This window comes from Pituophis catenifer, unplaced genomic scaffold (genome assembly GCF_029215685.1).
Source record: "Pituophis catenifer annectens isolate HBS135680 unplaced genomic scaffold, rPitCat1.0.hap2 SCAF_12, whole genome shotgun sequence".
Lineage (NCBI taxonomy): Eukaryota > Metazoa > Chordata > Lepidosauria > Squamata > Colubridae > Pituophis > Pituophis catenifer.
Window position 1 is genome coordinate 419,306 of NW_027256892.1, and position 16,341 is coordinate 435,646.

A 16,341-nucleotide genomic window follows, 5' to 3' on the forward strand; every position below is an offset into this window, starting at 1 on the left:
AATGAATCAGTGGAACAACTTGCCACCAGAAGTTGTGAATGCTCCAACACTGGAAGTTTTTAAGATGATGTTGGGTAACCATTTGTCTGAAGTGGTGTAAGGTTTCCTGCCTGGGCAGGGGGTTGGACTAGAAGACCTCCAAGGTCCCTCTGCTCTGCTCTGCTATTCCTTTAGAAGTGTCCAGTGTTGTCATAAGCAAGTTTTTTAAAAAAATTTGTTTTAAGTTTTTTATTTTTTACAAACATATCAAGTGTGGCACCTGAGTGTCAATCAGGGTGGATAAATATCAATGATTTTTTAAAAAAATAAATTAAAAAAAATCAGATTTTTTTTTAATTTAAATCGGATTTTTTTGATTTAAATCGGATTTTTTTTTATTTTTATCGAATTTATTTTAATAAAAAACTTTTGGGGTAAAAATCTATCGTAAGATAGTTTTCTATTTAAGATACATAAATCATTTAGTTTATTCAGCATGAAATGGAGCTTAGTTATGTAGCATGAGGCTGTATATTCTGCAACACTGGGACTATCGGTGAGTCAACAGCGGGTCAAAGGAGTAGCAGAGATGACAGTTGCTCTTTAAAAATTATGATTTAAATCGAGTTGATTTAAATCAAGCCTTTTTACTAGTGACTTAAATCATGATTTAAATTGTGATTTAAATCAACTCGATGGTGTCAATCATTTTAATACAAATAAAATAGTATTAATATTTATTTCATTTAACAAGCTTATATAGACCTTGTAATACACATATTTTTATTAAATTATCTTTCATTATTTAACCATTCAATATTTCAATGTGTCGTTTCTATGCCAATCCCCCTCTTCTAAGTGTCATACCTTTTAATGCAAATAGAATATTTATTAATCATATTTATTATGTTTAACAAGCTTATATAATAGTACAAACACTTATGCTCAATTAAAATTTTCCATTATTTGCTTGTTCAATTATAATCCTTATTTAGTTATTCAATATTTCAGTATGTTATTTTCATGTCAATCGCCATATTCTGCATGTCATACATTTTAATACAAATAAAGTATTTTGATCACATTTCTTACGTTTAGTAAATGTACACCTATTCATATTGAATTATCATCTTTCATTATTTATTTAATCAATAGCTCGATATATTATTTTTATGCCAGTCACCATATTATTTAAGTATACTCAGTAATGCCATCATTCAAATTCTAATTTCCCCTCTTACTATCAGTTCTCATTATGTAAGCAAGGTTTATGAGTAGCAGTGAAGTCACGTAGATCCTTCAGAAAAACTCGGGCAAGGACAGGCAGAACTGGTGGCTTCCATTTGGGCATTCGGGATCTGAGTGAGTAGCGTTGGTATGCAGGGGTGCAGGGAGATACCAAGAAAGAAAATAGAGGTAGTCCTTGGCTTACAACAGTTCATTTAGTGACCATTCCATGTTACGACAGCACTGAAAAAAGTGATTTATGGCCATTTTTCACACTCACTTTGGTCAATTATCTCGCCAATGGAAAACTGTCGATTAGAAAGGTCGGCAGTTTGGCAGTTCGAATCCCTAGTATAGATCTCTTGCGTGAGCACGGGGTTGGAATAGATGACCTCCAAGCTCCCTTCCAACTCTGTTACTGTTAACTTGCAATGGACGCTGCAAGAAATGTACTCCTTTGTCTGGTAAGGTGGGAGGAGGACTGGATTTACAGCAGCTCAGCCACAAGTCTTAGTTTTATGCTAACAGAAGCATAAGCTTAGTTTTATGCTAACAAAACGTAGACTTTGCGCTTCTCGTTACTTTGGGTCAAATACAAGCCTGCCTACACAATGCTTGTGGCAGCCAGTCCAGAGTTTAATTTCTCCCTATTTTGGGGAGTACTTTCCAAAGCGTAGATAAGGGCAGACTGAAGAGACAAAGGAAGATGTGCATGGAGAGGATTTGGATAGACTCCGAATTGTATAATTCTTCAGACAGAGAGGAATTCTGAAAGTTGTTTAATGTCATGGGAATTTAGGACTTTTTTACTCATCTGCTTATTCTGCATAATTCAGACTGCTTTAACAGCAAGGCGAGACAAAGGATCTTGCAAGGACTTGAGCAGTCAACGTTTGATTAAAGCAGAGGTCTTCAAATTTGGCAGCTTTAAGACTTGTGGACTTCAACTCCCAGAATTCTCCAGCCAGCATAGCTGGCTGGAGAATTCTGGGAATTGAAATCCATAAGTCTTAAAGCTGCCAAGTTTGAAGACCTCTGGATTAAAGCAACGTAGACAATATTCTGATGGTTAAAGACAGCCTTAATGATTTTAGCTAGTTCTTTGTACCCCCTTGGCTTTGCAAAAAAGTTAAGCCTACGAAATTAGGTTTAGGACTGCAGGAGGCAGGCCTGGAAGGTATGGTCAAAAAAGTCAAAATGGCAGCTGCAAGGTGTTTCGAACTCTTTATCACTATCTTGATCTTTTCAACCATAAAAAAAACCATCTTTTCAACTATAAAAAAGCTGTTGAGAATCTAGAAAGAGTGCAGAGAAGAGCAACCAAGATGATTAGGGGACTGGAGGCTAAAACAGAACTGTATATACGGCTTTACAGTGCTTTTACAGCCCTCTAAGTGGTTTGCAGAGTCAGCCTCTTACCCCCCCAACAATCTGGGTCCTCATTTTACCCACCTCGGAAAGATGGATGGCTGAGTCAACCTTGAGCCGGTCAGGATCGAACTGCTGGCAGTGGGCAGAGTTAGCCTGCAATATTGCATTCTAACCACTGCACCACCAGGAAGAAACATGAGAAAGGGAATTAAGGGAGGGAGGGAGGAAAAGGAAGGAAGGAAGGAAGGAAGGAAGGAAGGAAGGAAGGAAGGAAGGAAGGAAGGAAGGAAGGAAGGAAGGAAGGAACAATAGCACTTAGACTTATATACTGCTTCACAGTTCTTTTACAGCCCTCTCTAAGAGGTTTACAGAGTCAACCTATTGCCCCCCAACAATCTGGGTCCTCATTTTACCCATCTTCGGAAGGATGGAAGGCTGAGTCAACCTTGAGCCGGGTGAGATTCGAACTGCCAAATTGCAGGCAGCCGGTAGTCGACCGAAGCAGCCTGCAGTACTGCATTCTAACCACAGCACCACCGCGACTCCTAGAAAACTAATATAGAAAACTATCTTTCTATAGATTTTTACTCCAAAAGCATTTTATTAAAACAAATTTGATAAAAACAAAAAAAATCTGATTTAAATTTTTAAAAAATCAGCTTTACCCCCTCCTCTCTGTGGCAGCCCCTCAAACATTGGAAAACTGCTATCATGTCTCCCCCGGTCCTTCTCTTCACTAGACTAGCCATGCCCAGTTCCTGCAACCATTCATCGTACGTTGTAGTCTCCGGGCCTTTGATCATTTTAGATAGATTCAGATTAACAGAGTTGGAAGGGGCATTGTAGGTCATCTAGTCCAACCCCCCGCCCAAGCAGGAGACCCTACACCATTTCTGACAGATGGCAGTCCCGTCTCTTCTTGAAAGCTTCCAGGGATGAAGCTCCCACAACTTCTGAAGGCAACTTCTGTTCCATGGGTTGATTGTTCTCACTGTCAGAAAATTCCTCCTTATTTCCAGGCTGAATCTCTCCTTGATCAATTTCCATCCATTATTCCTTGTTTGGCCTTCAGTTGCCCTGGAAAATAGCTTGACCCCCTTCCTCCTCTCTGTGGTAGCCCCTCAAATATTGGATGACTGCTCTCATGTCTCCCTTGGTCCTCTTCTTCACTAGACTAGCCATGCCCAATTCCAACAACCATTCTTCATACTGTAAGTCTAAGTGCTATTGCTATTTAAGATATATTAATAATTTAGTTTATTCAGCATGAAATGGAGTTTAGTTCTGTAGCATGAGGCTGTATATTCTGAAATATTGGGACTTTCGGTGAGTCAACAGCAGGTCAGAGGAAGAGCTGCTGCGGGGCAGAGATGACAGCTGCTCTTTAAAAATTACGATTTAAACGGAGTTAATTTAAATCGAGCCTTTCCACTCGTGATTGAAATCATGATTGAAATCGACTTGATTTAAATCAAATCTGGAAGAGAAACCAGGATCACAAAGGTCAACTTTGGGGCTGAAGGAGGGGGCTTCATCTGAACATGACATAACATGAAAGCACTATACAAGCCAGTCTTTGCAACACGGTGGGGAAAAAAATCAACGTTTTTCAAAGCAGAGTTCCATCCTAAAGTGGAACCTTAGAGTACATACCCAGGACCTAAACAAGAAAAGCAACAAGAAAAAGTACGACCAGTACGTTCCCATAGAGAGGGGCTCCTTCGGGTGCCATCGGCCAAACAATATTGACTGGCGGCCCCCAGGGGGGGAGCCTTCTCTGTGGGGGCACCTACTATCTGGAACGAGCTCCCCCCGGAGATACGGAGGATCCCGGATCTGCGTACCTTCCGTCGCGCGCTCAAGACTTTTTTATTTCATCAAGCTGGCCTGACCTAAGTTTTTCCCCTTTTTAAATGGAAAATTTAAATTTGGTTTTAAATTATTGGGGTTTTAAATTTGTTCAGCCAAATTATTTAATTCGTTTTTATTCTATTTTAAATTTTGTATTTATATGTTTTATTCTATGGCTGTTCACCGCCCTGAGTCCTTCGGGAGTAGGGCAGTATACAAATTCAATTAAAAAAAAAAAAAAAGAGAGAGAATGTGTGTCCAAAAACGGGAGCTTCCTGGAGGCATCAGCCGGGCTGAATTTGTTTTTACCCAATTGGCAAAGGAAAGTTTACACCCTTATCTTTAACCAGCCCTGAACTTCTGAAGCACGCAAGCAAACGTGCCTCATACTTTTTCTGACTGTGGAAAAAGCTGGCAAGCTCCGAAGGCTGCCAGGAACACTCCCTGGGCGCGTATGAAGCAAGGCACATGCAGGAGAATCACCAGCCTCCCCACCCCTCGAAGGGAGCTGGCGGCACCCCAAATGCCATCCTTCCCAACCGCATCGTGGCTGTAGCCCTTTGCCGCGATGCCCATCCTGCCAAGCTCCAGACTCCTGTCATTACCTCACAGCATAAAGATCAGCCTATGATGGTCAAACCGTGGGGGTCAGAGTCTGGAAATTAAAGGTAACTGGACCTTAATAGCCTGTTGTCTTCCACAAGAACCTGTACTTATTTCCAAAGTAAGGTTTTTGTTTGGTGAGGCAGGCTCTTGTTACATTATCATTAGGCCCAGAGTAGGTGCACTCTGCCTATACTCCAAAGTAGACCTAGGCACAACAAAAACTCTCAAGGTAGAAGGAAACCTATCTTCCCTAGCTTTCTGGAGTCACCTCTCATCTAAAATGGCCACTTCTTATGGTCTAGCCTCTTGCTGAAGAAACCCTCTCTATGGGAGCCAGTACACTCCCATAGAGAGGGGCTCCTCCGGGTGCCGTCAGCCAAACAATGTCGACTGGCAGCCCCCAGGGGGAGAGCCTTCTCTGTGGGGGCACCTACGATCTGGAACGAGCTCCCCCCGGAGATACGGAGGATCCCGGATCTGCGCACCTTCCGTCGCGCGCTCAAGACTTTCTTATTTCATCAAGCTGGCCTGGCCTAAATCTTTTCCCCTTTTTAAATGTAAATTTTAGTTTGTTTTTAAGTTATGGGGTATTTTAAATTTGTCTCAGCCAAATTATTTAATTCGCTTTTATTCTATTTTAAATTTTGGTATTTATGTGTTTTATTCTGTGGCTGTTCACCGCCCTGAGTCCTTCGGGAGTAGGGCGGTATATAAATCCAATAAATAAATAAATAAAATAAATAAACCCAAGGGAGTCTTACAAGACGATTGTTGTTCGTTGCAAAGTCGCATCTGACCCATCGCGACCCCCATGGACCACATTCCTCCAGGCCTTCCTGTCCTCTACCATCCTCTGGAGTCCATTGAAGCTCATGCCTACTGCTTCAGTGACTCCATCCAGCCACCTCGTTCTCTGCCGTCCCCTTCTTCTTTTGCCCTCCATCGTTCCCAGCTCTTCTCCAAGGAGTCCTTCCTTCTCGTTAGGAAGGCGTTGCAAGACAATACACATGGCATAACCTCACAGGGTTGTTGTTGGGGGGTGTGTGAACTGGAAGAGGAAGGGGTATTAGGGATGTTCACTGCTTTACTTATGAAGTAACAAAGGTGGGAGAAATAATTAAGTGACTGGTTCTATCACCTTAAAGCAGGGGTCTCCAACCTTGGCCCCTTTAAGCCTGGCGGACTTCAACTCCCAGAATTCCCCAGCCAGCTGGCTGGGGAATTCTGGGAGTTGAAGTCCGCCAGGCTTAAAGGGGCCAAGGTTGGAGATCCCTGCCTTAAAGGACCTACAAAAATCACAAGGGATGTTTCCTTACCCAAATAGAAACCAGAAAATAAATCAGAAAGGTGCACAAAATGATGGGGGAAGAACACAAGAAACCTAGGCAAATTTCCCCATCCCCCCCCCCGCCCCCCATCAGTATTCACTGGCTAGCTGGCTCAGTGGCTAAGACGCTGAGTCCGTCAATCAGAAAAATATTATAAGAGACGGGATTTATTTTATCAATGGCTAGATAATAAAACATGGACATGAGACATGAAACATGAAATGGATGTTATCATACAATATATGGAAATGATTTTAACGGGATGAAAATGCCATTTTTTTTATTTTTATTTTTCTAAATTTTTATTTATTTTTATATGCCGCCCTTCTCCGGAGACTCAGGGCGGCTTACAATGCGTTAAGCAATAGCCTTCATACTTTTGTATATTTTATACAAAGTCAGCTTATTGCCCCCACAAACCGGGTCCTCATTTTACCCACCTTAGGAAGGGTGGAAGGCTGAGTCAACCTTGAGCCTGGTGAGAATTGAACTCGCAGTAATTGCAGGCAGCTGGATGTTAAATGCTGCCTTAGTAGGCGGCATTAGCCTCCTACGCCACTCAGGCTCCTAAACGAATGACCAAATGAGAATAACGATATATAGATTATTAGATTGATCATATGAGAAATTAAGAGAATTAGTAAATGATGGATAGGAGATGAAGCACAAAAGATTTGTAACTGACCGACACACTACTTGCAATTGGAATAGATGATGGATGTTTTTATGTTTTGTTTAAAAAAATCATATTTTTATTTATTTATTTATTTATTTATTTATTTATTTATTTATTTATTTATTTATTTTGTATACCGCCCTTCTCCCCAAGGACTCGGGGCAGTAAACAGCCAGCAGATAAAATACAGAAAATACAAAAATTAAAACAATATTAAAAACCAATTAAATTTATTTGGCCCACAGTTAAACCACCCCCATATTCAAAACCCATAAATTAGCAATTTAAAATTAAAACAATTTAAAAATATGGTCAGGTCAGGTCAGCCCAGCTTGATGAAACAAACGTCTTTTAAAGAATTTTAAGAAAAATTGGCAACTTCAGTGGTTCGAATCCCTAGTAGAGGTCTTCTGTGTGAGTAGGGGGTTGGACTAGATTACCTCCGAGGTCCCTTCCAACTCCGTTACAGTTAAAAGTATCAATTGGCATTTGTTTGACATTTCAAGAACACTTTTGTTTGTCTAAGCGTCATTCACAAACAGATTCGCAAGCAGTTCCCTAAAACGATGGATACACAATGTCTTTTAAAAGAAAGGGGGAAAAAACTCCCTAGTAAAACGCGAGTCTAAATATAAGCCTTAGAAGCGGTCAAGAAACAAGACGAGATTGACATACAACCTTCTTCCCTACCCCAAAAAAAAAAAAAAAAAACCTGGCAATTAAAATCAGGTGCAAAAATATCAGAAACCAGGTGCAAAAAATACAAATTTCAGGTGCGCCTGAAAGCAAAGACGGAAAAGCGAAGTTTCCCCCCCAAACTTTTGAACGAACTTCAAAAGTTTGTTCCCATCGTGTTCCGACGACCAAGACTTACTATCGGGCGAGAAGAACGAGCGCACAGCCCAAAATTTTGTCCCTTCGGACAGGCAAAAAAGAGAAGACCCCCCCCCCACCCCTTGTAACATACATCGCCGTTACTCTTTCCTTATCCAAAGTCAAAAAAAAGACAAAACGCGGAGAGCGGAGAAGAAAGGAGAACGTTTCTCTCGCTTTCTTTAAAAAAAGAAAGTTGGAAATGCAATCCGTAAAGTGGTCCCCACCTTACTCCAAGGAGTAAAAAAAAAAAAAAAAGCCGCTCTGGACGCCGAGCCCGGACCCCAAAGTTCCTTCCAACCCTCCCGGCAAAGACAGCGAGAGAATAACACTTACTCCGCCGAAATCTCGAAGCTGCCTCTGGACTACTCCGAAGTTACTCGCGGGAGGAGAGGAGGGGGGGGTGTCGTGGAGATGCCACCGGCAACGCGGAGGACAGAGCTTCTCCGCTGCTTCTCGCCCAGCGCAACGCTAGTCCTAAACCTATAGTCTTAGCCACCCCCCTCCCTACTCCTCCTCCTCCTCCTCCTCCTAAGGGGCCGGCGGTTCCCTCGTAGGGTTCTTATAGGATCAGCTTGGGACAGCCAGGTGTCGCCCGAGCGCCCTCTACAGGCTCACCGGCGCCCCTGCAGGCTCCAGCGCTTCACCTCCACCGAGGGAGGGGAAGGGTCCGCTGGGGAATTTTCCTCCTCCTCCTCTCCCCTCCTTGCACTTTGCGGGGTTTTCAGCTGCTGGTGGGTTGGCAAAGCAAGGCAGGCGCAAGCCGGGATCGGGAGTTCTAGCACGTGCCTCGCTCCAGCCTGCCAGCCTGGAGGGTTTGGGGGCAAGGGTGAAATCCAATTTTATTTTATTTTTTACTACTGGCTTGGTGGACATGGCAGGGGAAGGTTACTGCAAAATCTCCATTCCCACCCTACTCCAGGGGAAGGATACTGCAAAATTTCCATTCCCACCCTACTCCAGGGGAAGGATACTGCAAAATCTCCATTCCCACCCTACTCCAGGGGAAGGATACTGCAAAATTTCCATTCCCACCTTACTCTAGGGGAAGGATACTGCAAAATCTCCATTCCCACCTTACTCCAGGGGAAGGATACTGCAAAATCTCCATTCCCACCTTACTCCAGGGGAAGGATACTGCAAAATCTCCATTCCCACCTTACTCCAGGGGAAGGATACTGCAAAATCTCCATTCCCACCCTACTCCAGGGGAAGGATACTGCAAAATCTCCATTGCCATCCTACTCCAGGGGAAGGATACTGCAAAATCTCCATTGCCATCCTACTCCAGGGGAAGGATACTGCAAAATCTCCATTCCCACCCTACTCCGGGGGAAGGATACTGCAAAATTTCCATTCCCACCCTACTCCAGGGGAAGGATACTGCAAAATCTCCATTCCCACCCTACTCCAGGGGAAGGATACTGCAAAATCTCCATTCCCACCCTACTCCAGGGGAAGGATACTGGAAGGATGCAGGTTTATTGCAGTGTAAGTCCTCAAAAGAGTTTAACCAGGTTAGTTGCCGAGGTGGCAAGATGCTGCTGGAAGGATGCAGGTTTATTGCAGTGTAAGTCCTCAAAAGGGTTTAACCAGGTTTCTTATTTATCCTAATACAGGCAGTCCTCCAGTTACATCGACGATTGAGCCCAAAATCATATGTGCGAGGGGAACCTTTACCTTTAAGAGTGGGAGAGCTCATCTGATGGGAGCCTTGCACTTAAATTATTACCCTAAAAGTTATAGTTTTTGACAAGCAGAACCTACAAACTGCACGCTTTCCAGGTGTATTAAGACTTCAGGTAGTCCTCAAATTACAACCACAATTGAGAACCATTTTTTTTTTTGTTGTGAAGCAAGACGGGTTCTTCAGTGAGGCGTGCCAAAATTTAGGACTTCGTTTGCCAGTTAAGTGAATCCCTGCACTTAAAATAAATCATGTGGTCATTACACAAACCGGACTTCCCCTTTTGGTTCTGCTCATTGGAAGCTGCCTGGGGAGGTTGCAAATGTGACTCTGGGACATTGCAACACTCATAAACACACACCAATTGTCAAGCAGCTGAATTCTAATCATGCGGGGTTTCTGTGAAGGTCATCAGTGACCATAAGTGCTGTAACTTTGGTCGCTAAATGAACGATAGTGCTCAAAATTCTCGGTATGGATAACTTAGAACTATGTCACTTGCGATCAGACCTAGGTATTGCATACAAAATTATACGTAGTAATGTTTTACCTGTAAATGACGTTTTTTGTTTCAATCGCCATAATACACGCGATAACAGCCGCTTTAAACTCAATGTAAATCTTTCTAAACTTTTATTTATTTTATTATTAGACATATTTCTATGCCGCCCACTCTCCGAGGACTCTGGGCGGCTTACACCAAAGACAGTATGCTAAATAGCATATTGCCCCTTAACAATCTGGGTACTCATTTTACCCACCTCGGAAGGATGGAAGGCTGAGTCAACCTTGAGCCGGTTAGATTTGATCCACTGATCTGCTGAATTAGCAGTCAGCTGAAGTAGCTGAAGTAGCTGCAGTACTGCACCCTAACCACTGCGCCATCTCGGCTCTTGACTGTAAAAAATAGGATTTCTGTAATAGAATTGTCAAAGTCTGGAATGCCCTACCTGATCCAGTTGTCTCAGCTACACATTCTCACAGTTTCAGTCACAAATTGACTTCCATGGACCTTATTTCACACTTAAGTGGTCAGTAGAGGGGGGGCATGCATAAGTGCACTAATATGCCTATCGTCCCTGCCATTGTATTTTTATTCTCCTATTCTTATTCTCGTTTTTGTTTGACAAATTCTAATAAATAGTAAATCAAGGACCACCTCAGTGGTGGGTTCCAGCCGGTGTTATCACTGGTTCTCTTCGCGCACGCGCTTTGCGTGCGATCGCCATGCGCATGCTCGCTTCACTCACACGTGCGCCGAACTTGCACTCTGCACAAGCACGTTAGGCTTCTGCCCAGCTGAGGTGCAGTAATCCACTCTGCCGCGCCTATCAGCTGGGCTAAAAAACAAGAAATAAAGATAGGAATAAAGTGGGGGCGGATGGGAAGGCCAAGCTCCTAATCAAAGAGAACCGATTCAGTGATGTCACATCACCACCACTACTGGCTCAGCTGAACCGGAAGCAACCCACCACTGGACTACCTGTACTATTTCTGTTGGTCATAGAATAACAGGAACTGGTGCTCAACACATGTAAAGGACTGGTTGTTGTGAAAGTTGAACATGATTAACAAACTTAAAAAGGGGCAATGAAGGTTGGGTAACCCAGGAATTGGAAGAGGGCTCCCATGTAGTAAAGGTAAAGGTTCCCCTCACACATATGTGCTAGTTGTTCCTGACTCTAGGGGGCAATGCTCATCTCTGTTTCAAAGCCGAAGAGCCAGGGCTGTCCGAAAACATCTCCGTGGTCATGTGGCCGGCATGACTCAATGCCAAAGGCGCACGGAACACTGTTACCTTCCCACCAAAGGTGGTCCCTATTTTTCTACTTGCATTTTTTACGTGCTTTTGAACTGCTAGGTTGGCAGAAGCTGGGACAAGTAATGGGAGCTCACCCTGTTACGCGGCACTAGGGATTCGAACCGCTGAACTGCCGACCTTCTGATCGACAAGCTCAGTGTTTTAGCCACTGAGCCACCGCGACCCTTGTAGAACAGGTGCCAATTCTGGATACAAGCTCTTTTCCATTATATACAGGTAGTTCTCTGACTTAGGAGCACAATTCATCCCAAAATTTAAGTTGCTAAGTGAGACATTTCTTAAGTGAGTTTTGCCCCATTTTACGATCTTTCTTACCACAGTTGTTAAGTGAATCACTGCAGCTGTTAAGTTAGTAACGCAGTTGTTCAGTGAATGTGGCTTCCCCGTTGATTTTGCTTGACAAGGTCGCAAAAGGGGATCATATGATCCCAGGACACTGCAACCGTCATAAATATGAGTCAATTGCCAAGTGTCTGAATTTTAATCACATGACCATGGGGATATCGCAATGGTTGTAAGTGTGAAAAACGACCATAAGTCACTTTTTTCACTGCCGTTGTAACTTTGAATGGTCACTAAAAGAACTGTTGCAAGTCGATTCGTCAGCCGGGGTTTTCGGAGCCCGCTAAGTCCCCGACTGTCTCGCCGAGTCGCCAAACCGGAAGTTCGAAACTCATTTTTGGCTTGCAAAATTCATCCTTCATCGAACGTGTCCTCCGTTCATTTTTATCTTACAAGACTTCTAACATTGTGTAAAGCAACCACGAGAAATTAGATTGCACGATTTTGTGCATCTTCCCAAAAATTGCTGAAGAGGCTTCTTGGATGAGAAATGAAACATCTTCAAAGAAAGCCCAGTTGCCTCTTGAAAAAGCACCTTTGGGACAACCATGACCTGGAGGACTGAGAATCTCCCTAGAGTTCCCAAAAGATGTGTCTTTTCTGAGTCAGTAGGTAGCACTAACCTCAAAGGACCTTACAGCATCTTAAAGACTAATGTATTCTAGCAGGTTATTAATGGCCCTTACTTCCTTGTAAGTTTTCAGCAATACACCTTTAGAAACTACCTGAAAGATTGGAGTAGATAAAGGACAGAGAAGGTATTCTGTCTCCTACTAAATTTAATCACTTACTGCAATGCTAAAATGCTTGCGTGTTACAAATTAAGGTGTAAATCTCGTTATAGCTGTTTCATTCCCTCACTCTGAAATCCATTACGCTTCAGACTTAGAATTGTCAACAAGTTTCAGAGGGTAAAAGGATTTGTTTTAAAAAATCCTTTTAAAAGAGTGTAAGTATTCACTACTAAGCATAACAAGTTTTTTTTTTTTAGTGCCAGCTGATGTCTCCCATTTTCCTATTGCAGGACCTGAAGTGACATTAACGGTGTCCTTTGCAAAACTGATTTTTATCTGCTGACAATAAATCACATTGCAGCATTTTAAGTGTAGGAAAACAAATGTGTATGGACTTTAACATTTGCACAGTTTGTTTATATATGTTTGGAAATTAACCTGGAACCAACTTTCAACCAGGAGAGGTCAGTCGGAACTGATGACGGCGAAAGAGCTAAATTAAAAATTTCAATGGGATTAAAATGCTTTGAAATTTTCAAATGGAAAAAATGAATCAAAGTATATGCTGATCGTATTAACATTTTTAAAAAAGATCTGCTGTTTTTAATGAGATTTTTTTCTCTCCAAGGAAGAATGCTTAAAGTTGGAGCTTTCCATTTGAAAGAAGCAAGGATCTAATTCCAAAGGTTGAACTCTTGATAAAACTTTATCCGTTGCGTATATGTCAACACAATCACAGCCGCAAACATGGAGTATCTACACATCAAAGCAAAGATGTCTCCATTTAAAGAGAGCAAGAGAACTCAACTGCTTTCACTTTTACAGTAATCTGTTCTGTTCTGTTCTGTTCTGTTCTGTTCTGTTCTGTTCTGTTCTATTCTATTCTATTCTATTCTATTCTATTCTATTCTATTCTATTCTATTCTATTCTATTCTATTCTATTCTATTCTATTCTATTCTATTCCTCTACTCTACTCTACTCTACTCTACTCTACTCTACTCTACTCTACTCTACTCTACTCTACTCCTATTTTTTTTTAAATTTTAAATTTTGATTTATATGCCGCCGTTCTCCGGAGACTCAGGGCGGCTTACAGTGCGTTAAGCAATAGCCTTCATGCTTTTGTATATTTTATACAAAGTCAGCTTATTGCCCCCACAAACTGGGTCCTCAATTTATCTACCTTAGAAAGGATGGAAGGCTGAGTCAACCTTGAGCCTGGCAAGATTCGAACTTACTTTAATTGCAGACAGGTGGTGTTAAATTACAGTGCTTTTAGTCTGCAGAGCTATCCAGGCTCCTATCCTATCCTATCCTATCCTATCCTATCCTATCCTATCCTATCCTATCCTATCCTATCCTATCCTATCCTATCCTAACATAAATATAAATACTGATTTCCCCCCCCCTTTCCTCTTTCCACGTTTACCTGTCCCTGTTTAATTTCTTTTACAGCACAATTCGTTTTTCCACGATTGTGTTTCTCTGCAGTATTGTACGCTAGAAACAGGACAAATGGGGGGGGGGGGCAGGAGTCCAAATAAATTACAGTGATCATTCTAGGCTCTTGTTTTTAACTTCAATATTCATGTTACCTTGTGTGGCCGAATTTCTGCTTCCCTGGACCGAACAGCCCTGTTGACTGTGCAAAAGACGTTTGGTCATCCTTGGGAGATAATGCGGCAGTTTGAGCTGAAAAACCTGCAGACAGTGTTCAAGACTCGATAGAGCCTTCTCCTTGAACGGCTTTCAAAGATCCAAGGGCAGAGATTTGGGCTTGGCCCCTTGTTGATAAGGATATCTCAGCCCTCCTGTCTCAAACCCTTAATGCAGGGGTTTCAAACTCAAGGCCCAGGGCGAGATCTGGCCCGTGGGGCACTTAGATATGGCCCGCGGAGCTGCCCTTGGAAACAGCGAAGACCAGCCCGCGATGCCTCTGCCAGGAAAAGCAGGCTCCCAATCTCTGTTTTCGGCTGGGATGGCCTCCTGCAACCCTCTGCCAGTGAAAACGGAGCTCGGGAGGGCCGCATACGGCCTCTTGAGTTTTCTTGATCCCTTCTCTGCGGATACCACGGTCGCAGGTTTAATTCATGTCAATGGCGGACATTTCCTTGATACAGCATACACTTTAGACCAGGGGTATAAAAAACTCGATTTCATCAGGGTTGTGTTTGACCTGGGGGGGGGTGTGGGGGGGGGGGGCATGGCCAGCTCGACATCACTCCTGTCGGGGGCACCTGTGGTGGCCTGAGCGCTCTTGCCAGCGAAAACGGGCTCCCGAGTTCCGTTTTTGGCTGCCAAGACCTCCTGCAAACCTCTGCCAGTGAAAACGGAGCTCTGCCATTTTCACTGGCAGAGGGTTGCAGGAGTCCCTGGCAGCTGAAAATGGAGCTTGGGAGCCCATTTTAGCTGGCAGAAGCACCGCGTCCGATCCTTTACTGTTTCCAGGGCGGCCAATTCTAAGTACCCCCCCCCCCGGCAAGGGTGAAATCCAGCAGGTTCTGACAGGTTCTGGAGAACCGGTAGCGGAAATTTTGAGTAGTTTGGAGAACTGGCAAATAAACCGGCCACTGGCAGAGGGTTGCAGGAGGCCGTCCCAGCTGAAAACGGAGCTCTGGAGCCCGCTTTCCCTGGCAGAGCACTCAGGTGCCCCGACAGTGACGTTGAGCTGGCCATGCCCCCCCTGGCCACACCAGCCCCCCCCCCCCAGGTCAAACACAACCCCGATCAGCAGTGAAATGTACTTACCTTCGCTACCAGTTCGGGAGTGTGAGCATGCGCACCTCTTCAGAGGGTCAAAAACGGGACGTAATGACGTCCTGGCGGGTGGGCAGAGCCTCCCACCACCGGCGCTATCGGTTTGCGCGAACCGGATAGTTCCGGCTGGATTTCACCACTTACCCTGATGCAGCCCTCAATGAAATCGAATTTGACACCCCTGCCCTGGTGAAGAGAAATTTCATGCTGGCCCCTAACATAGGGAATCCAGTTTACAAGTAGCCCTCAACTTACAACTCAATCGTTTTGCAACCGGGTGAAGTTACAACAGCACAGGGGGAAAAAAGTGACTTACAACCATTTCTTGCATTTAACGACTGTCATGGCATCCCCAAAGTCGCATGATCAGAATTTGGGCTCTTGGCAACAGGCAAGCATTTACGTTGGTTGCAAAATTCTGGGGTCCTGCGATCGTCATTTGCAACTTTCCCAGATGGCTGCCAACAGGCAAAGTCAATGGGGGAAACCGGATTTGTTTAACGACAGCATGATTCACTTAACAACTGCAGGGATTGGCTTAACCAACGCCGCAAAAAAAGGTCGTACAATCTGGTGCGACTTGCTTAACGACCTTGGTTAGCAATGGAAATTCTGATCCGAGTTAGGATCGTAAGCCGAGCGCTACCTGTGTTACAGTGGTGGGTTTCAAATTTTTTTACTACTGGTTAACCCTGTGGGTGTGGCTTGGTGAGTGTGGCTTGGTGGGCATGGCAGGGCAAGGATACTTTAAAATCTCCATTCCCTCCCCACTCCAGGGGAAGGATACTGCAAAATCCCCATTCCCTCCCGATCAGCTGGGACTCGGGAGGCAGAGAATAGAAGGGGGCGGGGCCAGTCAGAATTTTTACTACCGGTTCTCTGAACTACTCAAAATTTCCGCTACCGGTTCTCCAGAACTGGTCAGAACCTGCTGAAACCCACCTCTGCTGTGTTGTCTTTCAAAAATCAACACGCACACCAGAGACGGTATTCAGCCAGTTTGCACCAGTTCAGGAAAAGCGGTAGCGCTGATTGTGGGTCCGCCCACCTTCCCCGGCTCCAAGTCGTGCTATTTATCACGTTTTC

The 16,341-nt window shown here is 43.8% G+C and overlaps 1 protein-coding gene across 1 annotated transcript in view; it reads right to left on the minus strand.

Annotated features, from left to right (window-relative positions):
* PDLIM2 (PDZ and LIM domain 2) overlaps positions 1-8,470 on the minus strand; it is an 86,442-nt gene extending 77,972 nt beyond the window's left edge. Inside the window, exon 1 of the mRNA XM_070952503.1 lies at positions 8,248-8,470. The gene's annotated coding sequence lies outside the window, so the exon portion shown is untranslated. The remainder of the gene's footprint in view (positions 1-8,247) is intronic.
* Positions 8,471-16,341: the final 7,871 nt, after the last annotated feature.